Source organism: Diuraphis noxia, unplaced genomic scaffold (assembly GCF_037042655.1).
Source record: "Diuraphis noxia isolate RWA-SAM2 unplaced genomic scaffold, SU_Dnox_SAM2 contig0001, whole genome shotgun sequence".
In the NCBI taxonomy this organism is placed as follows: Eukaryota; Metazoa; Arthropoda; class Insecta; order Hemiptera; family Aphididae; genus Diuraphis; species Diuraphis noxia.
The window spans coordinates 2900804-2927972 of record NW_028301711.1 but is presented as its reverse complement, the minus strand read 5'-3'; positions in this window follow the sequence as shown (position 1 = coordinate 2927972).

Genomic DNA, 27169 nt, shown 5'->3' with positions numbered 1-27169 from the left:
TAATCATACTTTTTATATTTTTAACGTTAAGTTCACATTATTTTACATCTAAAACACGTATTTACAATACATTTGGGTGAATAAAGAAAATAGAAAAAAAATTTGGGAAAAAAATTGGTAAAAAATGGTGATAATTCCGCTAAATATCGTTTAAAGTCATTTGTATTGAACTAATCATACTTTTTATATTTTTATCGTTAAGTTCACATAATTATACATCTAAAACACGTCTTTACAATACATTTGGGTGAATATAAAAGGTCGTAAAAAAATTTTGAAAAACAGGTGATGAATCCGCTAAATATCGTCTTAAGTCATTTCTATTAAACTAATCATACTTTTTATATTTTTCACGTTAAGTTCACATTATTTTACATCTAAAACACGTATTTACAATACATTTGGGTGAATAAAAAAAATAGAAAAAAAATTTGGGAAAAAAATTGGTAAAAAATGGTGATAACTCCGCAAAGTGTCGTTTAAAGTCATTTGTATTGAACTAATCATACTTTTTATATTTTTATCGTTAAATTCTCATAATTTTACATCTAAAACACCTCTTTACAATACATTTGGGTGAATATAAAAGGTCGTAAAAAAATTTTGAAAAACAGGTGATGAATCCGCTAAATATCGTCTTAGGTCATTTCTATTAAACTAATCATACTTTTTATATTTTTAACGTTAAGTTCACATTATTTTACATCTAAAACACGTATTTACAATACATTTGGGTGAATACAAAAAATAGAAAAAAAATTTGGGAAAAAATTTGGTAAAGAATGGTGATAATTCCGCTAAATATCGTTTAAAGTCATTTGTATTGAACTAATCATACTTTTTATATTTTTATCGTTAAGTTCACATAATTTTACATCTAAAACACGTCTTTACAATACATTTGGGTGAATATAAAAGGTCGTAAAAAAATTTTGAAAAACAGGTGATGAATCCGCTAAATATCGTCTTAAGTCATTTCTATTAAACTAATCATACTTTTTATATTTTTAACGTTAAGATCACATTATTTTACATCTAAAACACGTATTTACTATACATTTGGGTGAATAAAGAAAATAGAAAAAAAATTTGGGAAAAAAATTGGTAAAAAATGGTGATAACTCCGCAAAGTGTCTTTTAAAGTCATTTGTATTGAACTAATCATACTTTTTATATTTTTATCGTTAAGTTCTCATAATTTTACATCTAAAACACCTCTTTACAATACATTTGGGTGAATATAAAAGGTCGTAAAAAAATGTTGAAAAACAGGTGATGAATCCGCTAAATATCGTCTTAGGTCATTTCTATTAAACTAATCATACTTTTTATATTTTTAACGTTAAGTTCACATTATTTTACATCTAAAACACGTATTTACAATACATTTGGGTGAATACAAAAAATAGAAAAAAAATTTGGGATAAAATTTGGTAAAAAATGGTGATAAATCCGCTAAATATCGTTTAAAGTCATTTGTATTGAACTAATCATACTTTTTATATTTTTAACGTTAAGTTCATATTATTTTACATCTAAAACTCGTATTTACAATACATTTGGGTGAAAACAAAAAATAGAAAAAAAATTTGGGAAAAAAATTGGTAAAAAATAGTGATAATTCCGCTAAATATCGTTTAAAGTCATTTGTATTGAACTAATCATACTTTTTATATTTGTATCGTTAAGTTAACATAATTTTACATCTAACACACGTCTTTACAATACATTTGGGTGAATATAAAACGTCGTAAAAAATTTTTGAAAAACAGGTGATGAATCCGCTAAATATCGTCTTAAGTCATTTCTATTAAACTAATCATACTTTTTATATTTTTAACGTTATGTTCAGATAATTTTACATCTAAAACACGTCTTTACAATACATTTGGGTGAATATAAAAGGTCGTAAAAAAATTTTGAAAAACAGGTGATGAATCCGCTAAATATCGTCTTAGGTCATTTCTATTAAACTAATCATACTTTTTATATTTTTAACGTTAAGTTCACATAATTATACATCTAAAACACGTCTTTACAATACATTTGGGTGAATATAAAAGGTCGTAAAAAAATTTTGAAAAACAGGTGATGATTCCGCTAAATATCGTCATAAGTCATTTCTATTAAACTAATCATACTTTTTATATTTTTAACGTTAAGTTCACATTATTTTACATCTAAAACACGTATTTACAATACATTTGGGTGAAAACAAAAAATAGAAAAAAAATTTGGGAAAAAAATTGGTAAAAAATGGTGATAACTCCGCAAAGTGTCGTTTAAAGTCATTTGTATTGAACTAATCATACTTTTTATATTTTTATCGTTAAGTTCTCATAATTTTACATCTAAAACACCTCTTTACAATACATTTGGGTGAATATAAAAGGTCGTAAAAAAATTTTGAAAAACAGGTGATGAATCTGCTAAATATCGTCTTAGGTCATTTCTATTAAACTAATCATACTTTTTATATTTTTAACGTTAAGTTCACATTATTTTACATCTAAAACACGTATTTACAATACATTTGGGTGAATACAAAAAATAGAAAAAAAATTTGGGAAAAAATTTGGTAAAAAATGGTGATAATTCCGCTAAATATCGTTTAAAGTCATTTGTATTGAACTAATCATACTTTTTATATTTTTATCGTTAAGTTCTCATAATTTTACATCTAAAACACCTCTTTACAATACATTTGGGTGAATATAAAAGGTCGTAAAAAAATTTTGAAAAACAGGTGATGAATCCGCTAAATATCGTCTTAGGTCATTTCTATTAAACTAATCATACTTTTTATATTTTTAACGTTAAGTTCACATTATTTTACATCTAAAACACGTATTTACAATACATTTGGGTGAATACAAAAAATAGAAAAAAAATTTGGGAAAAAATTTGGTAAAAAATGGTGATAATTCCGCTAAATATCGTTTAAAGTCATTTGTATTGAACTAATCATACTTTTTATATTTTTAACGTTAAGTTCATATTATTTTACATCTAAAACTCGTATTTACAATACATTTGGGTGAAAACAAAAAATAGAAAAAAAATTTGGGAAAAAAATTGGTAAAAAATGGTGATAACTCCGCAAAGTGTCGTTTAAAGTCATTTGTATTGAACTAATCATACTTTTTATATTTTTATCGTTAAGTTCTCATAATTTTACATCTAAAACACCTCTTTACAATACATTTGGGTGAATATAAAAGGTCGTAAAAAAATTTTGAAAAACAGGTGATGAATCCGCTAAATATCGTCTTAGGTCATTTCTATTAAACTAATCATACTTTTTATATTTTTAACGTTAAGTTCACATTATTTTACATCTAAAACACGTATTTACAATACATTTGGGTGAATACAAAAAATAGAAAAAAAATTTGGGAAAAAATTTGGTAAAAAATGGTGATAATTCCGCTAAATATCGTTTAAAGTCATTTGTATTGAACTAATCATACTTTTTATATTTTTATCGTTAAGTTCACATAATTATACATCTAAAACACGTCTTTACAATACATTTGGGTGAATATAAAAGGTCGTAAAAAAATTTTGAAAAACAGGTGATGAATCCGCTAAATATCGTCTTAAGTCATTTCTATTAAACTAATCATACTTTTTATATTTTTCACGTTAAGTTCACATTATTTTACATCTAAAACACGTATTTACAATACATTTGGGTGAATAAAAAAAATAGAAAAAAAATTTGGGAAAAAAATTGGTAAAAAATGGTGATAACTCCGCAAAGTGTCGTTTAAAGTCATTTGTATTGAACTAATCATACTTTTTATATTTTTATCGTTAAGTTCTCATAATTTTACATCTAAAACACCTCTTTACAATACATTTGGAAGAATATAAAAGGTCGTAAAAAAATTTTGAAAAACAGGTGATGAATCCGCTAAATATCGTCTTAGGTCATTTCTATTAAACTAATCATACTTTTTATATTTTTAACGTTAAGTTCACATTATTTTACATCTAAAACACGTATTTACAATACATTTGGGTGAATACAAAAAATAGAAAAAAAATTTGGTAAAAAATGGTGATAAATCCGCTAAATATCGTTTAATGTCATTTGTATTGAACTAATCATACTTTTTATATTTTTAACGTTAAGTTCATATTATTTTACATCTAAAACTCGTATTTACAATACATTTGGGTGAAAACAAAAAATAGAAAAAAAATTTGGGAAAAAAATTGGTAAAAAATGGTGATAACTCCGCAAAGTGTCGTTTAAAGTCATTTGTATTGAACTAATCATACTTTTTATATTTTTATCGTTAAGTTCTCATAATTTTACATCTAAAACACCTCTTTACAATACATTTGGGTGAATATAAAAGGTCGTAAAAAAATTTTGAAAAACAGGTGATGAATCCGCTAAATATCGTCTTAGGTCATTTCTATTAAACTAATCATACTTTTTATATTTTTAACGTTAAGTTCACATTATTTTACATCTAAAACACGTATTTACAATACATTTGGGTGAATACAAAAAATAGAAAAAAAATTTGGGAAAAAATTTGGTAAAAAATGGTGATAATTCCGCTAAATATCGTTTAAAGTCATTTGTATTGAACTAATCATACTTTTTATATATTTATCGTTAACTTCACATAATTATACATCTAGAACACGTCTTTACAATACATTTGGGTGAATATAAAAGGTCGTAAAAAAATTTTGAAAAACAGGTGATGAATCCGCTAAATATCGTCTTAAGTCATTTCTATTAAACTAATCATACTTTTTATATTTTTCACGTTAAGTTCACATTATTTTACATCTAAAACACGTCTTTACAATACATTTGGGTGAATATAAAAGGTCGTAAAAAAATTTTGAAAAACAGGTGATGAATCTGCTAAATATCGTCTTAGGTCATTTCTATTAAACTAATCATACTTTTTATATTTTTAACGTTAAGTTCACATTATTTTACATCTAAAACACGTATTTACAATACATTTGGGTGAATACAAAAAATAGAAAAAAAATTTGGGAAAAAATTTGGTAAAGAATGGTGATAATTCCGCTAAATATCGTTTAAAGTCATTTGTATTGAACTAATCATACTTTTTATATTTTTATCGTTAAGTTCACATAATTTTACATCTAAAACACGTCTATACAATACATTTGGGTGAATATAAAAGGTCGTAAAAAAATTTTGAAAAACAGGTGATGAATCCGCTAAATATCGTCTTAAGTCATTTGTATTGAACTAATCATACTTTTTATATTTTTAACGTTAAGTTCATATTATTTTACATCTAAAACTCGTATTTACAATACATTTGGGTGAAAACAAAAAATAGAAAAAAAATTTGGGAAAAAAATTGGTAAAAAATGGTGATAACTCCGCAAAGTGTCGTTTAAAGTCATTTGTATTGAACTAATTATACTTTTTATATTTTTATCGTTATGTTCTCATAATTTTACATCTAAAACACCTCTTTACAATACATTTGGGTGAATATAAAAGGTCGTAAAAAAATTTTGAAAAACAGGTGATGAATCCGCTAAATATCGTCTTAGGTCATTTCTATTAAACTAATCATACTTTTTATATTTTTAACGTTAAGTTCACATTATTTTACATCTAAAACACGTATTTACAATACATTTGGGTGAATACAAAAAATAGAAAAAAAATTTGGGAAAAAATTTGGTAAAAAATGGTGATAATTCCGCTAAATATCGTTTAAAGTCATTTGTATTGAACTAATCATACTTTTTATATTTTTATCGTTAAGTTCACATAATTATACATCTAAAACACGTCTTTACAATACATTTGGGTGAATATAAAAGGTCGTAAAAAAATTTTGAAAAACAGGTGATGAATCCGCTAAATATCGTCTTAAGTCATTTCTATTAAACTAATCATACTTTTTATATTTTTCACGTTAAGTTCACATTATTTTACATCTAAAACACGTATTTACAATACATTTGGGTGAATAAAAAAAATAGAAAAAAAATTTGGGAAAAAAATTGGTAAAAAATGGTGATAACTCCGCAAAGTGTCGTTTAAAGTCATTTGTATTGAACTAATCATACTTTTTATATTTTTATCGTTAAGTTCTCATAATTTTACATCTAAAACACCTCTTTACAATACATTTGGAAGAATATAAAAGGTCGTAAAAAAATTTTGAAAAACAGGTGATGAATCCGCTAAATATCGTCTTAGGTCATTTCTATTAAACTAATCATACTTTTTATATTTTTAACGTTAAGTTCACATTATTTTACATCTAAAACACGTATTTACAATACATTTGGGTGAATACAAAAAATAGAAAAAAAATTTGGTAAAAAATGGTGATAAATCCGCTAAATATCGTTTAATGTCATTTGTATTGAACTAATCATACTTTTTATATTTTTAACGTTAAGTTCATATTATTTTACATCTAAAACTCGTATTTACAATACATTTGGGTGAAAACAAAAAATAGAAAAAAAATTTGGGAAAAAAATTGGTAAAAAATGGTGATAACTCCGCAAAGTGTCGTTTAAAGTCATTTGTATTGAACTAATCATACTTTTTATATTTTTATCGTTAAGTTCTCATAATTTTACATCTAAAACACCTCTTTACAATACATTTGGGTGAATATAAAAGGTCGTAAAAAAATTTTGAAAAACAGGTGATGAATCCGCTAAATATCGTCTTAGGTCATTTCTATTAAACTAATCATACTTTTTATATTTTTAACGTTAAGTTCACATTATTTTACATCTAAAACACGTATTTACAATACATTTGGGTGAATACAAAAAATAGAAAAAAAATTTGGGAAAAAATTTGGTAAAAAATGGTGATAATTCCGCTAAATATCGTTTAAAGTCATTTGTATTGAACTAATCATACTTTTTATATATTTATCGTTAAGTTCACATAATTATACATCTAGAACACGTCTTTACAATACATTTGGGTGAATATAAAAGGTCGTAAAAAAATTTTGAAAAACAGGTGATGAATCCGCTAAATATCGTCTTAAGTCATTTCTATTAAACTAATCATACTTTTTATATTTTTCACGTTAAGTTCACATTATTTTACATCTAAAACACGTCTTTACAATACATTTGGGTGAATATAAAAGGTCGTAAAAAAATTTTGAAAAACAGGTGATGAATCCGCTAAATATCGTCTTAAGTCATTTCTATTAAACTAATCATACTTTTTATATTTTTCACGTTAAGTTCACATTATTTTACATCTAAAACACGTATTTACAATACATTTGGGTGAATAAAAAAAATAGAAAAAAAATTTGGGAAAAAAATTGGTAAAAAATGGTGATAACTCCGCAAAGTGTCGTTTAAAGTCATTTGTATTGAACTAATCATACTTTTTATATTTTTATCGTTAAGTTCTCATAATTTTACATCTAAAACACCTCTTTACAATACATTTGGAAGAATATAAAAGGTCGTAAAAAAATTTTGAAAAACAGGTGATGAATCCGCTAAATATCGTCTTAGGTCATTTCTATTAAACTAATCATACTTTTTATATTTTTAACGTTAAGTTCACATTATTTTACATCTAAAACACGTATTTACAATACATTTGGGTGAATACAAAAAATAGAAAAAAAATTTGGTAAAAAATGGTGATAAATCCGCTAAATATCGTTTAATGTCATTTGTATTGAACTAATCATACTTTTTATATTTTTAACGTTAAGTTCATATTATTTTACATCTAAAACTCGTATTTACAATACATTTGGGTGAAAACAAAAAATAGAAAAAAAATTTGGGAAAAAAATTGGTAAAAAATGGTGATAACTCCGCAAAGTGTCGTTTAAAGTCATTTGTATTGAACTAATCATACTTTTTATATTTTTATCGTTAAGTTCTCATAATTTTACATCTAAAACACCTCTTTACAATACATTTGGGTGAATATAAAAGGTCGTAAAAAAATTTTGAAAAACAGGTGATGAATCCGCTAAATATCGTCTTAGGTCATTTCTATTAAACTAATCATACTTTTTATATTTTTAACGTTAAGTTCACATTATTTTACATCTAAAACACGTATTTACAATACATTTGGGTGAATACAAAAAATAGAAAAAAAATTTGGGAAAAAATTTGGTAAAAAATGGTGATAATTCCGCTAAATATCGTTTAAAGTCATTTGTATTGAACTAATCATACTTTTTATATATTTATCGTTAAGTTCACATAATTATACATCTAGAACACGTCTTTACAATACATTTGGGTGAATATAAAAGGTCGTAAAAAAATTTTGAAAAACAGGTGATGAATCCGCTAAATATCGTCTTAAGTCATTTCTATTAAACTAATCATACTTTTTATATTTTTCACGTTAAGTTCACATTATTTTACATCTAAAACACGTCTTTACAATACATTTGGGTGAATATAAAAGGTCGTAAAAAAATTTTGAAAAACAGGTGATGAATCTGCTAAATATCGTCTTAGGTCATTTCTATTAAACTAATCATACTTTTTATATTTTTAACGTTAAGTTCACATTATTTTACATCTAAAACACGTATTTACAATACATTTGGGTGAATACAAAAAATAGAAAAAAAATTTGGGAAAAAATTTGGTAAAGAATGGTGATAATTCCGCTAAATATCGTTTAAAGTCATTTGTATTGAACTAATCATACTTTTTATATTTTTATCGTTAAGTTCACATAATTTTACATCTAAAACACGTCTATACAATACATTTGGGTGAATATAAAAGGTCGTAAAAAAATTTTGAAAAACAGGTGATGAATCCGCTAAATATCGTCTTAAGTCATTTCTATTAAACTAATCATACTTTTTATATTTTTAACGTTAAGATCACATTATTTTACATCTAAAACACGTATTTACTATACATTTGGGTGAATAAAGAAAATAGAAAAAAAATTTGGGAAAAAAATTGGTAAAAAATGGTGATAACTCCGCAAAGTGTCTTTTAAAGTCATTTGTATTGAACTAATCATACTTTTTATATTTTTATCGTTAAGTTCTCATAATTTTACATCTAAAACACCTCTTTACAATACATTTGGGTGAATATAAAAGGTCGTAAAAAAATTTTGAAAAACAGGTGATGAATCCGCTAAATATCGTCTTAGGTCATTTCTATTAAACTAATCATACTTTTTATATTTTTAACGTTAAGTTCACATTATTTTACATCTAAAACACGTATTTACAATACATTTGGGTGAATACAAAAAATAGAAAAAAAATTTGGGATAAAATTTGGTAAAAAATGGTGATAAATCCGCTAAATATCGTTTAAAGTCATTTGTATTGAACTAATCATACTTTTTATATTTTTAACGTTAAGTTCATATTATTTTACATCTAAAACTCGTATTTACAATACATTTGGGTGAAAACAAAAAATAGAAAAAAAATTTGGGAAAAAAATTGGTAAAAAATGGTGATAATTCCGCTAAATATCGTTTAAAGTCATTTGTATTGAACTAATCATACTTTTTATATTTGTATCGTTAAGTTAACATAATTTTACATCTAACACACGTCTTTACAATACATTTGGGTGAATATAAAACGTCGTAAAAAATTTTTGAAAAACAGGTGATGAATCCGCTAAATATCGTCTTAAGTCATTTCTATTAAACTAATCATACTTTTTATATTTTTAACGTTATGTTCAGATAATTTTACATCTAAAACACGTCTTTACAATACATTTGGGTGAATATAAAAGGTCGTAAAAAAATTTTGAAAAACAGGTGATGAATCCGCTAAATATCGTCTTAGGTCATTTCTATTAAACTAATCATACTTTTTATATTTTTAACGTTAAGTTCACATAATTATACATCTAAAACACGTCTTTACAATACATTTGGGTGAATATAAAAGGTCGTAAAAAAATTTTGAAAAACAGGTGATGATTCCGCTAAATATCGTCATAAGTCATTTCTATTAAACTAATCATACTTTTTATATTTTTAACGTTAAGTTCACATTATTTTACATCTAAAACACGTATTTACAATACATTTGGGTGAAAACAAAAAATAGAAAAAAAATTTGGGAAAAAAATTGGTAAAAAATGGTGATAACTCCGCAAAGTGTCGTTTAAAGTCATTTGTATTGAACTAATCATACTTTTTATATTTTTATCGTTAAGTTCTCATAATTTTACATCTAAAACACCTCTTTACAATACATTTGGGTGAATATAAAAGGTCGTAAAAAAATTTTGAAAAACAGGTGATGAATCTGCTAAATATCGTCTTAGGTCATTTCTATTAAACTAATCATACTTTTTATATTTTTAACGTTAAGTTCACATTATTTTACATCTAAAACACGTATTTACAATACATTTGGGTGAATACAAAAAATAGAAAAAAAATTTGGGAAAAAATTTGGTAAAAAATGGTGATAATTCCGCTAAATATCGTTTAAAGTCATTTGTATTGAACTAATCATACTTTTTATATTTTTATCGTTAAGTTCACATAATTATACATCTAAAACACGTCTTTACAATACATTTGGGTGAATATAAAAGGTCGTAAAAAAATTTTGAAAAACAGGTGATGAATCCGCTAAATATCGTCTTAAGTCATTTCTATTAAACTAATCATACTTTTTATATTTTTCACGTTAAGTTCACATTATTTTACATCTAAAACACGTATTTACAATACATTTGGGTGAATACAAAAAATAGAAAAAAAATTTGGGAAAAAATTTGGTAAAAAATGGTGATAATTCCGCTAAATATCGTTTAAAGTCATTTGTATTGAACTAATCATACTTTTTATATTTTTATCGTTAAGTTCACATAATTTTACATCTAAAACACGTCTTTACAATACATTTGGGTGAATATAAAAGGTCGTAAAAAAATTTTGAAAAACAGGTGATGAATCCGCTAAATATCGTCTTAAGTCATTTCTATTAAACTAATCATACTTTTTATATTTTTAACGTTAAGATCACATTATTTTACATCTAAAACACGTATTTACAATACATTTGGGTGAATAAAAAAAATAGAAAAAAAATTTGGGAAAAAAATTGGTAAAAAATGGTGATAACTCCGCAAAGTGTCGTTTAAAGTCATTTGTATTGAACTAATCATACTTTTTATATTTTTAACGTTAAGTTCATATTATTTTACATCTAAGACTCGTATTTACAATACATTTGGGTGAAAACAAAAAATAGAAAAAAAATTTGGGAAAAAAATTGGTAAAAAATGGTGATAATTCCGCTAAATATCGTTTAAAGTCATTTGTATTGAACTAATCATACTTTTTATATTTGTATCGTTAAGTTAACATAATTTTACATCTAACACACGTCTTTACAATACATTTGGGTGAATATAAAACGTCGTAAAAAATTTTTGAAAAACAGGTGATGAATCCGCTAAATATCGTCTTAAGTCATTTCTATTAAACTAATCATACTTTTTATATTTTTAACGTTATGTTCAGATAATTTTACATCTAAAACACGTCTTTACAATACATTTGGGTGAATATAAAAGGTCGTAAAAAAATTTTGAAAAACAGGTGATGAATCCGCTAAATATCGTCTTAGGTCATTTCTATTAAACTAATCATACTTTTTATATTTTTAACGTTAAGTTCACATAATTATACATCTAAAACACGTCTTTACAATACATTTGGGTGAATATAAAAGGTCGTAAAAAAATTTTGAAAAACAGGTGATGATTCCGCTAAATATCGTCATAAGTCATTTCTATTAAACTAATCATACTTTTTATATTTTTAACGTTAAGTTCACATTATTTTACATCTAAAACACGTATTTACAATACATTTGGGTGAAAACAAAAAATAGAAAAAAAATTTGGGAAAAAAATTGGTAAAAAATGGTGATAACTCCGCAAAGTGTCGTTTAAAGTCATTTGTATTGAACTAATCATACTTTTTATATTTTTATCGTTAAGTTCTCATAATTTTACATCTAAAACACCTCTTTACAATACATTTGGGTGAATATAAAAGGTCGTAAAAAAATTTTGAAAAACAGGTGATGAATCTGATAAATATCGTCTTAGGTCATTTCTATTAAACTAATCATACTTTTTATATTTTTAACGTTAAGTTCACATTATTTTACATCTAAAACACGTATTTACAATACATTTGGGTGAATACAAAAAATAGAAAAAAAATTTGGGAAAAAATTTGGTAAAAAATGGTGATAATTCCGCTAAATATCGTTTAAAGTCATTTGTATTGAACTAATCATACTTTTTATATTTTTATCGTTAAGTTCTCATAATTTTACATCTAAAACACCTCTTTACAATACATTTGGGTGAATATAAAAGGTCGTAAAAAAATTTTGAAAAACAGGTGATGAATCCGCTAAATATCGTCTTAGGTCATTTCTATTAAACTAATCATACTTTTTATATTTTTAACGTTAAGTTCACATTATTTTACATCTAAAACACGTATTTACAATACATTTGGGTGAATACAAAAAATAGAAAAAAAATTTGGGAAAAAATTTGGTAAAAAATGGTGATAATTCCGCTAAATATCGTTTAAAGTCATTTGTATTGAACTAATCATACTTTTTATATTTTTAACGTTAAGTTCATATTATTTTACATCTAAAACTCGTATTTACAATACATTTGGGTGAAAACAAAAAATAGAAAAAAAATTTGGGAAAAAAATTGGTAAAAAATGGTGATAACTCCGCAAAGTGTCGTTTAAAGTCATTTGTATTGAACTAATCATACTTTTTATATTTTTATCGTTAAGTTCTCATAATTTTACATCTAAAACACCTCTTTACAATACATTTGGGTGAATATAAAAGGTCGTAAAAAAATTTTGAAAAACAGGTGATGAATCCGCTAAATATCGTCTTAGGTCATTTCTATTAAACTAATCATACTTTTTATATTTTTAACGTTAAGTTCACATTATTTTACATCTAAAACACGTATTTACAATACATTTGGGTGAATACAAAAAATAGAAAAAAAATTTGGGAAAAAATTTGGTAAAAAATGGTGATAATTCCGCTAAATATCGTTTAAAGTCATTTGTATTGAACTAATCATACTTTTTATATTTTTATCGTTAAGTTCACATAATTATACATCTAAAACACGTCTTTACAATACATTTGGGTGAATATAAAAGGTCGTAAAAAAATTTTGAAAAACAGGTGATGAATCCGCTAAATATCGTCTTAAGTCATTTCTATTAAACTAATCATACTTTTTATATTTTTCACGTTAAGTTCACATTATTTTACATCTAAAACACGTATTTACAATACATTTGGGTGAATAAAAAAAATAGAAAAAAAATTTGGGAAAAAAATTGGTAAAAAATGGTGATAACTCCGCAAAGTGTCGTTTAAAGTCATTTGTATTGAACTAATCATACTTTTTATATTTTTATCGTTAAGTTCTCATAATTTTACATCTAAAACACCTCTTTACAATACATTTGGAAGAATATAAAAGGTCGTAAAAAAATTTTGAAAAACAGGTGATGAATCCGCTAAATATCGTCTTAGGTCATTTCTATTAAACTAATCATACTTTTTATATTTTTAACGTTAAGTTCACATTATTTTACATCTAAAACACGTATTTACAATACATTTGGGTGAATACAAAAAATAGAAAAAAAATTTGGGATAAAATTTGGTAAAAAATGGTGATAAATCCGCTAAATATCGTTTAATGTCATTTGTATTGAACTAATCATACTTTTTATATTTTTAACGTTAAGTTCATATTATTTTACATCTAAAACTCGTATTTACAATACATTTGGGTGAAAACAAAAAATAGAAAAAAAATTTGGGAAAAAAATTGGTAAAAAATGGTGATAACTCCGCTAAATATCGTTTAAAGTCATTTGTATTGAACTAATCATACTTTTTATATTTTTATCGTTAAGTTCACATAATTTTACATCTAAAACACGTCTATACAATACATTTGGGTGAATATAGAAGGTCGTAAAAAAATTTTGAAAAACAGGTGATGAATCCGCTAAATATCGTCTTAAGTCATTTCTATTAAACTAATCATACTTTTTATATTTTTAACGTTAAGATCACATTATTTTACATCTAAAACACGTATTTACTATACATTTGGGTGAATAAAGAAAATAGAAAAAAAATTTGGGAAAAAAATTGGTAAAAAATGGTGATAACTCCGCAAAGTGTCTTTTAAAGTCATTTGTATTGAACTAATCATACTTTTTATATTTTTATCGTTAAGTTCTCATAATTTTACATCTAAAACACCTCTTTACAATACATTTGGGTGAATATAAAAGGTCGTAAAAAAATTTTGAAAAACAGGTGATGAATCCGCTAAATATCGTCTTAGGTCATTTCTATTAAACTAATCATACTTTTTATATTTTTAACGTTAAGTTCACATTATTTTACATCTAAAACACGTATTTACAATACATTTGGGTGAATACAAAAAATAGAAAAAAAATTTGGGAAAAAATTTGGTAAAAAATGGTGATAATTCCGCTAAATATCGTTTAAAGTCATTTGTATTGAACTAATCATACTTTTTATATTTTTAACGTTAAGTTCATATTATTTTACATCTAAAACTCGTATTTACAATACATTTGGGTGAAAACAAAAAATAGAAAAAAAATTTGGGAAAAAAATTGGTAAAAAATGGTGATAACTCCGCAAAGTGTCGTTTAAAGTCATTTGTATTGAACTAATCATACTTTTTATATTTTTATCGTTAAGTTCTCATAATTTTACATCTAAAACACCTCTTTACAATACATTTGGGTGAATATAAAAGGTCGTAAAAAAATTTTGAAAAACAGGTGATGAATCCGCTAAATATCGTCTTAGGTCATTTCTATTAAACTAATCATACTTTTTATATTTTTAACGTTAAGTTCACATTATTTTACATCTAAAACACGTATTTACAATACATTTGGGTGAATACAAAAAATAGAAAAAAAATTTGGGAAAAAATTTGGTAAAAAATGGTGATAATTCCGCTAAATATCGTTTAAAGTCATTTGTATTGAACTAATCATACTTTTTATATTTTTATCGTTAAGTTCACATAATTATACATCTAAAACACGTCTTTACAATACATTTGGGTGAATATAAAAGGTCGTAAAAAAATTTTGAAAAACAGGTGATGAATCCGCTAAATATCGTCTTAAGTCATTTCTATTAAACTAATCATACTTTTTATATTTTTCACGTTAAGTTCACATTATTTTACATCTAAAACACGTATTTACAATACATTTGGGTGAATAAAAAAAATAGAAAAAAAATTTGGGAAAAAAATTGGTAAAAAATGGTGATAACTCCGCAAAGTGTCGTTTAAAGTCATTTGTATTGAACTAATCATACTTTTTATATTTTTATCGTTAAGTTCTCATAATTTTACATCTAAAACACCTCTTTACAATACATTTGGAAGAATATAAAAGGTCGTAAAAAAATTTTGAAAAACAGGTGATGAATCCGCTAAATATCGTCTTAGGTCATTTCTATTAAACTAATCATACTTTTTTTATTTTTAACGTTAAGATCACATTATTTTACATCTAAAACACGTATTTACAATACATTTGGGTGAATACAAAAAATAGAAAAAAAATTTGGTAAAAAATGGTGATAATTCCGCTAAATATCGTTTACAGTCATTTGTATTGAACTAATCATACTTTTTATATTTTTATCGTTAAGTTAACATAATTATACATCTAAAACACCTCTTTACAATACATTTGGGTGAATATAAAACGTCGTAAAAAATTTTTGAAAAACAGGTGATGAATCCGCTAAATATCGTCTTAAGTCATTTCTATTAAACTAATCATACTTTTTATATTTTTAACGTTATGTTCAGATAATTTTACATCTAAAACACGTCTTTACAATACATTTGGGTGAATATAAAAGGTCGTAAAAAAATTTTGAAAAACAGGTGATGAATCCGCTAAATATCGTCTTAGGTCATTTCTATTAAACTAATCATACTTTTTATATTTTTAACGTTAAGTTCACATAATTATACATCTAAAACACGTCTTTACAATACATTTGGGTGAATATAAAAGGTCGTAAAAAAATTTTGAAAAACAGGTGATGATTCCGCTAAATATCGTCATAAGTCATTTCTATTAAACTAATCATACTTTTTATATTTTTAACGTTAAGTTCACATTATTTTACATCTAAAACACGTATTTACAATACATTTGGGTGAAAACAAAAAATAGAAAAAAAATTTGGGAAAAAAATTGGTAAAAAATGGTGATAACTCCGCAAAGTGTCGTTTAAAGTCATTTGTATTGAACTAATCATACTTTTTATATTTTTATCGTTAAGTTCTCATAATTTTACATCTAAAACACCTCTTTACAATACATTTGGGTGAATATAAAAGGTCGTAAAAAAATTTTGAAATACAGGTGATGAATCCGCTAAATATCGTCTTAAGTCATTTCTATTAAACTAATCATACTTTTTATATTTTTCACGTTAAGTTCACATTATTTTACATCTAAAACACGTATTTACAATACATTTGGGTGAATACAAAAAATAGAAAAAAAATTTGGGAAAAAATTTGGTAAAAAATGGTGATAATTCCGCTAAATATCGTTTAAAGTCATTTGTATTGAACTAATCATACTTTTTATATTTTTATCGTTAAGTTCACATAATTTTACATCTAAAACACGTCTTTACAATACATTTGGGTGAATATAAAAGGTCGTAAAAAAATTTTGAAAAACAGGTGATGAATCCGCTAAATATCGTCTTAAGTCATTTCTATTAAACTAATCATACTTTTTATATTTTTAACGTTAAGATCACATTATTTTACATCTAAAACACGTATTTACAATACATTTGGGTGAATAAAAAAAATAGAAAAAAAATTTGGGAAAAAAATTGGTAAAAAATGGTGATAACTCCGCAAAGTGTCGTTTAAAGTCATTTGTATTGAACTAATCATACTTTTTATATTTTTATCGTTAAGTTCTCATAATTTTACATCTAAAACACCTCTTTACAATACATTTGGGTGAATATAATAGGTCGTAAAAAAATTTGGGAAAAAGTTTGGTAAAAAATGGTGATAATTCCGCTAAATATCGTTTAAAGTCATTTGTATTGAACTAATCATACTTTTTATATTTTTATCGTTAAGTTCACATTATTTTACATCTAAAACTCGTATTTACAATACATTTGGGTGAAAACAAAAAATAGAAAAAAAATTTGGGAAAAAAATTGGTAAAAAATGGTGATAATTCCGCTAAATATCGTTTAAAGTCATTTGTATTGAACTAATCATACTTTTTATATTTTTAACGTTAAGTTCACATTATTTTACATCTAAAACACGTATTTACAATACATTTGGGTGAATACAAAAAATAGAAAAAAAATTTGGGATAAAATTTGGTAAAAAATGGTGATAAATCCGCTAAATATCGTTTAAAGTCATTTGTATTGAACTAATCATACTTTTTATATTTTTAACGTTATGTTCATATTATTTTACATCTAAAACTCGTATTTACAATACATTTGGGTGAAAACAAAAAATAGAAAAAAAATTTGGGAAAAAATTTGGTAAAAAATGGTGATAATTCCGCAAAGTATCGTTTAAAGTCGTTTGTATTGAACTAATCATACTTTTTATATTTTTATCGTTAAGTTCACATAATTATACATCTAAAACACGTCTTTACACTACATTTGGGTGAATATAAAAGGTCGTAAAAAAATTTTGAAAAACAGGTGCTGATTCCGCTAAATATCGTCTTGAGTCATTTCTATTAAACTAATCATACTTTTTATATTTTTAACGTTAAGTTCACATTATTTTACATCTAAAACTCGTATTTACAATACATTTGGGTGAATACAAAAAATAGAAAAAAAATTTGGGAAAAAATTTGGTAAAAAATGGTGATAATTCCGCTAAATATCGTTTAAAGTCATTTGTATTGAACTAATCATACTTTTTATATTTTTATCGTTATGTTCACATAATTTTACATCTAAAACACGTCTTTACAATACATTTGGGTGAATATAAAAGGTCGTAAAAAAATTTTGAAAAACAGGTGATGAATCCGCTAAATATCGTCCGGTCACCAAATACTTCGCGCGCTACTCTCACACACCGACCGACCTGTGTATGTGTGTATATGTGTGTATAGCGACTCGATAGAAGTGGACGGGATCGCCGATCAAAACTAAAGAGTGCTAGTGTGTGGTGGTGTGTGTAAGTGTGTAGGTAGGTGTGGTGTGTAGACTTAAAACTAAAATAAAGGGTAACACAGGTTTTTGGTAACTAAGTTGCTGTAATATACAAATAATTTAAAATCCACAATATAACATAAAAATCACAGCAACAGAAAGGTATAAAAAGTATAATAATGTGTATGTGGCACTCCTGGCCCAACAGATAAAATATATATACGGCCCTCCTGGCCCAACAGGTAAAAATGATATGGGGTGCTGCTATTTAAGCTGTAGCTCGTATAAAGACAATAAATATAAATATAATAATATGTATAAGGGCTAGACCCTTATGCTCAAACTGACAAGTATAACAATGTACAATATATACCTACGTGGCCTTCTGGCACGACAATAATAATAACAGTAATATAATACAGACAGCTATTAGAGCAGTAATAACAAATAATATATGGATATAAAATAATAACAGTTTAGTATAAAATAGACTCACAGTTTATCGTCGCACTGCTGGCCAGCTGCTACCAAGATCTATATAATTAATAATAATACACGACACACTATGTCTACACCCTAATTAAAAAACAATATAATATAATTTGATGAACGAAATACAATAAATGACAAATTTACTAATTTAATAAATATAATTTTACAGTAATGGCGATTCGCATCAGCGGTATTAATAAGGTGGCGATTAGCGCACACACTTAGAAAAATACAATGTAAATTTAATAATATTATAATAAATGTGGCGATTCGCACCAAGCGGTATATAATAAGGTGGCGATTCGCGCCTACGTAAAATAATAACAGGTGGCGATTCGCGCCCGTACAAAAAATAATAAAAAGGTGGCGATTAGCGCACTCACAATTTTACACTTTTTTGACTATTCGAGCCTTAAAAAGTGTACTTAAAATTTTAATTTCAAAGGCGATTTGCGCACATAAGTTATTCCGAACTCACCACTTATCGGACTGGTTGACTGGGCGGCCGTGTTAAATAATAATCGCCAGCCGATTCGGCTGCGTGCGATAGCGCTTTAATCTGCATATTACATAATAATTCACAATATACATTTAATATAAAAATATACAATACAAAAATAAAAATATAATTATATGCGTTTGTGCGTGTGTGTGTGTCGGTCGGCGGCGAGATATTCACGTACGCCCCACATAGGTACCAAACTATATTATATTGGCGCCGACACAGTCATTTGTATTGAACTAATCATACTTTTTATATTTTTATCGTTAAGTTAACATAATTATACATCTAAAACACGTCTTTACAATACATTTGGGTGAATATAAAAGGTCGTAAAAAAATTTTGAAAAACAGGTGATGAATCCGCTAAATATCGTCTTAAGTCATTTCTATTAAACTAATCATAATTTTTATATTTTTAACGTTAAGTTCAGATCATTTTACATCTAAAACACGTCTTTACAATACATTTGGGTAAATATAAAAGGTCGTAAAAAAATTTTGAAAAACAGGTGATGCTTCCGCTAAATATCGTCTTAAGTCATTTCTATTAAACTAATCATACTTTTTATATTTTTAACGTTAAGATCACATTATTTTACATCTAAAACACGTATTTACAATACATTTGGGTGAATAGAAAAAATAGAAAAAAAATTTGGTAAAAAATGGTGATAATTCCGCTAAATATCGTTTAAAGTCATTTGTATTGAACTAATCATACTTTTTATATTTTTATCGTTAAGTTCACGTAATTTAACATCTAAAACACGTCTTTACAATACATTTGGGTAAATATAAAACGTCGTAAAAAAATTTTGAAAAACAGGTGATGATTCCGCTAAATATCGTCATAAGTCATTTCTATTAAACTAATCATACTTTTTATATTTTTAACGTTAAGATCACAGTATTTTACATCTAAAACACGTCTTTACAATACATTTGGGTGAATATAAAAGGTCGTAAAAAAATTTTGAAAAACAGGTGATGATTCCGCTAAATATCGTCATAAGTCATTTCTATTAAACTAATCATACTTTTTTTATTTTTAACGTTAAGATCACATTATTTTACATCTAAAACACGTATTTACAATACATTTGGGTGAATACAAAAAATAGAAAAAAAATTTGGTAAAAAATGGTGATAATTCCGCTAAATATCGTTTACAGTCATTTGTATTGAACTAATCATACTTTTTATATTTTTATCGTTAAGTTAACATAATTATACATCTAAAACACCTCTTTACAATACATTTGGGTGAATATAAAAGGTCGTAAAAAAATTTTGAAATACAGGTGATGAATCCGCTAAATATCGTCTTAAGTCATTTCTATTAAACTAATCATACTTTTTATATTTTTCACGTTAAGTTCACATTATTTTACATCTAAAACACGTATTTACAATACATTTGGGTGAATACAAAAAATAGAAAAAAAATTTGGGAAAAAATTTGGTAAAAAATGGTGATAATTCCGCTAAATATCGTTTAAAGTCATTTGTATTGAACTAATCATACTTTTTATATTTTTATCGTTAAGTTCACATAATTTTACATCTAAAACACGTCTTTACAATACATTTGGGTGAATATAAAAGGTCGTAAAAAAATTTTGAAAAACAGGTGATGAATCCGCTAAATATCGTCTTAAGTCATTTCTATTAAACTAATCATACTTTTTATATTTTTAACGTTAAGATCACATTATTTTACATCTAAAACACGTATTTACAATACATTTGGGTGAATAAAAAAAATAGAAAAAAAATTTGGGAAAAAAATTGGTAAAAAATGGTGATAATTCCGCTAAATATCGTTTAAAGTCATTTGTATTGAACTAATCATACTTTTTATATTTTTATCGTTATGTTCACATAATTTTACATCTAAAACACGTCTTTACAATACATTTGGGTGAATATAAAAGGTCGTAAAAAAATTTTGAAAAACAGGTGATGAATCCGCTAAATATCGTCCGGTCACCAAATACTTCGCGCGCTACTCTCACACACCGACCGACCTGTGTATGTGTGTATATGTGTGTATAGCGACTCGATAGAAGTGGACGGGATCGCCGATCAAAACTAAAGAGTGCTAGTGTGTGGTGGTGTGTGTAAGTGTGTAGGTAGGTGTGGTGTGTAGACTTAAAACTAAAATAAAGGGTAACACAGGTTTTTGGTAACTAAGTTGCTGTAATATACAAATAATTTAAAATCCACAATATAACATAAAAATCACAGCAACAGAAAGGTATAAAAAGTATAATAATGTGTATGTGGCACTCCTGGCCCAACAGATAAAATATATATACGGCCCTCCTGGCCCAACAGGTAAAAATGATATGGGGTGCTGCTATTTAAGCTGTAGCTCGTATAAAGACAATAAATATAAATATAATAATATGTATAAGGGCTAGACCCTTATGCTCAAACTGACAAGTATAACAATGTACAATATATACCTACGTGGCCTTCTGGCACGACAATAATAATAACAGTAATATAATACAGACAGCTATTAGAGCAGTAATAACAAATAATATATGGATATAAAATAATAACAGTTTAGTATAAAATAGACTCACAGTTTATCGTCGCACTGCTGGCCAGCTGCTACCAAGATCTATATAATTAATAATAATACACGACACACTATGTCTACACCCTAATTAAAAAACAATATAATATAATTTGATGAACGAAATACAATAAATGACAAATTTACTAATTTAATAAATATAATTTTACAGTAATGGCGATTCGCATCAGCGGTATTAATAAGGTGGCGATTAGCGCACACACTTAGAAAAATACAATGTAAATTTAATAATATTATAATAAATGTGGCGATTCGCACCAAGCGGTATATAATAAGGTGGCGATTCGCGCCTACGTAAAATAATAACAGGTGGCGATTCGCGCCCGTACAAAAAATAATAAAAAGGTGGCGATTAGCGCACTCACAATTTTACACTTTTTTGACTATTCGAGCCTTAAAAAGTGTACTTAAAATTTTAATTTCAAAGGCGATTTGCGCACATAAGTTATTCCGAACTCACCACTTATCGGACTGGTTGACTGGGCGGCCGTGTTAAATAATAATCGCCAGCCGATTCGGCTGCGTGCGATAGCGCTTTAATCTGCATATTACATAATAATTCACAATATACATTTAATATAAAAATATACAATACAAAAATAAAAATATAATTATATGCGTTTGTGCGTGTGTGTGTGTCGGTCGGCGGCGAGATATTCACGTACGCCCCACATAGGTACCAAACTATATTATATTGGCGCCGACACAGTCATTTGTATTGAACTAATCATACTTTTTATATTTTTATCGTTAAGTTAACATAATTATACATCTAAAACACGTCTTTACAATACATTTGGGTGAATATAAAAGGTCGTAAAAAAATTTTGAAAAACAGGTGATGAATCCGCTAAATATCGTCTTAAGTCATTTCTATTAAACTAATCATAATTTTTATATTTTTAACGTTAAGTTCAGATCATTTTACATCTAAAACACGTCTTTACAATACATTTGGGTAAATATAAAAGGTCGTAAAAAAATTTTGAAAAACAGGTGATGCTTCCGCTAAATATCGTCTTAAGTCATTTCTATTAAACTAATCATACTTTTTATATTTTTAACGTTAAGATCACATTATTTTACATCTAAAACACGTATTTACAATACATTTGGGTGAATAGAAAAAATAGAAAAAAAATTTGGTAAAAAATGGTGATAATTCCGCTAAATATCGTTTAAAGTCATTTGTATTGAACTAATCATACTTTTTATATTTTTATCGTTAAGTTCACGTAATTTAACATCTAAAACACGTCTTTACAATACATTTGGGTAAATATAAAACGTCGTAAAAAAATTTTGAAAAACAGGTGATGATTCCGCTAAATATCGTCATAAGTCATTTCTATTAAACTAATCATACTTTTTATATTTTTAACGTTAAGATCACAGTATTTTACATCTAAAACACGTCTTTACAATACATTTGGGTGAATATAAAAGGTCGTAAAAAAATTTTGAAAAACAGGTGATGATTCCGCTAAATATCGTCATAAGTCATTTCTATTAAACTAATCATACTTTTTTTATTTTTAACGTTAAGATCACATTATTTTACATCTAAAACACGTATTTACAATACATTTGGGTGAATACAAAAAATAGAAAAAAAATTTGGTAAAAAATGGTGATAATTCCGCTAAATATCGTTTACAGTCATTTGTATTGAACTAATCATACTTTTTATATTTTTATCGTTAAGTTAACATAATTATACATCTAAAACACCTCTTTACAATACATTTGGGTGAATATAAAAGGTCGTAAAAAAATTTTGAAATACAGGTGATGAATCCGCTAAATATCGTCTTAAGTCATTTCTATTAAACTAATCATACTTTTTATATTTTTCACGTTAAGTTCACATTATTTTACATCTAAAACACGTATTTACAATACATTTGGGTGAATACAAAAAATAGAAAAAAAATTTGGGAAAAAATTTGGTAAAAAATGGTGATAATTCCGCTAAATATCGTTTAAAGTCATTTGTATTGAACTAATCATACTTTTTATATTTTTATCGTTAAGTTCACATAATTTTACATCTAAAACACGTCTTTACAATACATTTGGGTGAATATAAAAGGTCGTAAAAAAATTTTGAAAAACAGGTGATGAATCCGCTAAATATCGTCTTAAGTCATTTCTATTAAACTAATCATACTTTTTATATTTTTAACGTTAAGATCACATTATTTTACATCTAAAACACGTATTTACAATACATTTGGGTGAATAAAAAAAATAGAAAAAAAATTTGGGAAAAAAATTGGTAAAAAATGGTGATAACTCCGCAAAGTGTCGTTTAAAGTCATTTGTATTGAACTAATCATACTTTTTATATTTTTATCGTTAAGTTCTCATAATTTTACATCTAAAACACCTCTTTACAATACATTTGGGTGAATATAAAAGGTCGTAAAAAAATTTGGGAAAAAGTTTGGTAAAAAATGGTGATAATTCCGCTAAATATCGTTTAAAGTCATTTGTATTGAACTAATCATACTTTTTATATTTTTATCGTTAAGTTCACATTATTTTACATCTAAAACTCGTATTTACAATACATTTGGGTGAAAACAAAAAATAGAAAAAAAATTTGGGAAAAAAATTGGTAAAAAATGGTGATAATTCCGCTAAATATCGTTTAAAGTCATTTGTATTGAACTAATCATACTTTTTATATTTTTAACGTTAAGTTCACATTATTTTACATCTAAAACACGTATTTACAATACATTTGGGTGAATACAAAAAATAGAAAAAAAATTTGGGATAAAATTTGGTAAAAAATGGTGATAAATCCGCTAAATATCGTTTAAAGTCATTTGTATTGAACTAATCATACTTTTTATATTTTTAACGTTAAGTTCATATTATTTTACATCTAAAACTCGTATTTACAATACATTTGGGTGAAAACAAAAAATAGAAAAAAAATTTGGGAAAAAAATTGGTAAAAAATGGTGATAATTCCGCTAAATATCGTTTAATGTCATTTGTATTGAACTAATCATACTTTTTATATTTTTATCGTTAAGTTAACATAATTTTACATCTAACACACGTCTTTACAATACATTTGGGTGAATATAAAACGTCGTAAAAAATTTTTGAAAAACAGGTGATGAATCCGCTAAATATCGTCTTAAGTCATTTCTATTAAACTAATCATACTTTTTATATTTTTAACGTTATATTCAGATAATTTTACATCTAAAACACGTCTTTACAATACATTTGGGTGAATATAAAAGGTCTTAAAAAATTTTTGAAAAACAGGTGATGAATCCGCTAAATATCGTCTTAAGTCATTTCTATTAAACTAATCATACTTTTTATATTTTTAACGTTAAGATCACATTATTTTACATCTAAAACACGTATTTACAATACATTTGGGTGAATACAAAAAATAGAAAAAAAATCGGGGAAAAAATTTGGTAAAAAATGGTGATAATTCCGCTAAATATCGTTTAAAGTCATTTGTATTGAACTAATCATACTTTTTATATTTTTGTCGTTAAGTTAACATAATTTTACATCTAAAACACGTCTTTACAATACATTTGGGTGAATATAAAAGGTCGTAAAAAAATTTTGAAAAACAGGTGATGAATCTGCTAAATATCGTCTTAGGTCATTTCTATTAAACTAATCATACTTTTTATATTTTTAACGTTAAGTTCACATTATTTTACATCTAAAACACGTATTTACAATACATTTGGGTGAATACAAAAAATAGAAAAAAAATTTGGGAAAAAATTTGGTAAAGAATGGTGATAATTCCGCTAAATATCGTTTAAAGTCATTTGTATTGAACTAATCATTCTTTTTATATTTTTATCGTTAAGTTAACATAATTTTACATCTAAAACACGTATTTACAATACATTTGGGTGAATACAAAAAATAGAAAAAAAATTTGGGATAAAATTTGGTAAAAAATGGTGATAATTCCGCTAAATATCGTTTAAAGTCATTTTTATTGAACTAATCATACTTTTTATATTTTTAACGTTAAGTTCACATTATTTTACATCTAAAACACGTATTTACACTACATTTGGGTGAATATAAAAGGTCGTAAAAAAATTTTGAAAAACAGGTGATGAATCCGCTAAATATCGTCTTAAGTCATTTCTATTAAACTAATCATACTTTTTATATTTTTAACGTTAAGATCAGATAATTTTACATCTAAAACACGTATTTATAATACATTTGGGTGAATAAAAAAAATAGAAAAAAAATTTGGTAAAAAATGGTGGTAATTCCGCTAAATATCGTTTAAAGACATTTGTATTGAACTAATCATACTTTTTATATTTTTATCGTTAAGTTCACATAATTATACATCTAAAACACGTCTTTACAATACATTTGGGTGAATATAAAAGGTCGTAAAAAAATTTTGAAAAACAGGTGATGATTCCGCTAAATATCGTCATTAGTCATTTCTATTAAACTAATCATACTTTTTATATTTTTAACGTTATGTTCAGATAATTTTACATCTAAAACACGTCTTTACAATACATTTGGGTGAATATAAAAGGTCGTAAAAAAATTTTGAAAAACAGGTGATGAATCCGCTAAATATCGTCTTAAGTCATTTCTATTAAACTAATCATACTTTTTATATTTTTAACGTTAAGATCAGATAATTTTACATCTAAAACACGTATTTATAATACATTTGGGTGAATAAAAAAAATAGAAAAAAAATTTGGGAAAAAATTTGGTAAAAAATGGTGATAATTCCGCAAAGTATCGTTTAAAGTCGTTTGTATTGAACTAATCATACTTTTTATATTTTTATCGTTAAGTTCACATAATTATACATCTAAAACACGTCTTTACACTACATTTGGGTGAATATAAAAGGTCGTAAAAAAATTTTGAAAAACAGGTGCTGATTCCGCTAAATATCGTCTTGAGTCATTTCTATTAAACTAATCATACTTTTTATATTTTTAACGTTAAGTTCACATTATTTTACATCTAAAACTCGTATTTACAATACATTTGGGTGAATACAAAAAATAGAAAAAAAATTTGGGAAAAAATTTGGTAAAAAATGGTGATAATTCCGCTAAATATCGTTTAAAGTCATTTGTATTGAACTAATCATACTTTTTATATTTTTATCGTTATGTTCACATAATTTTACATCTAAAACACGTCTTTACAATACATTTGGGTGAATATAAAAGGTCGTAAAAAAATTTTGAA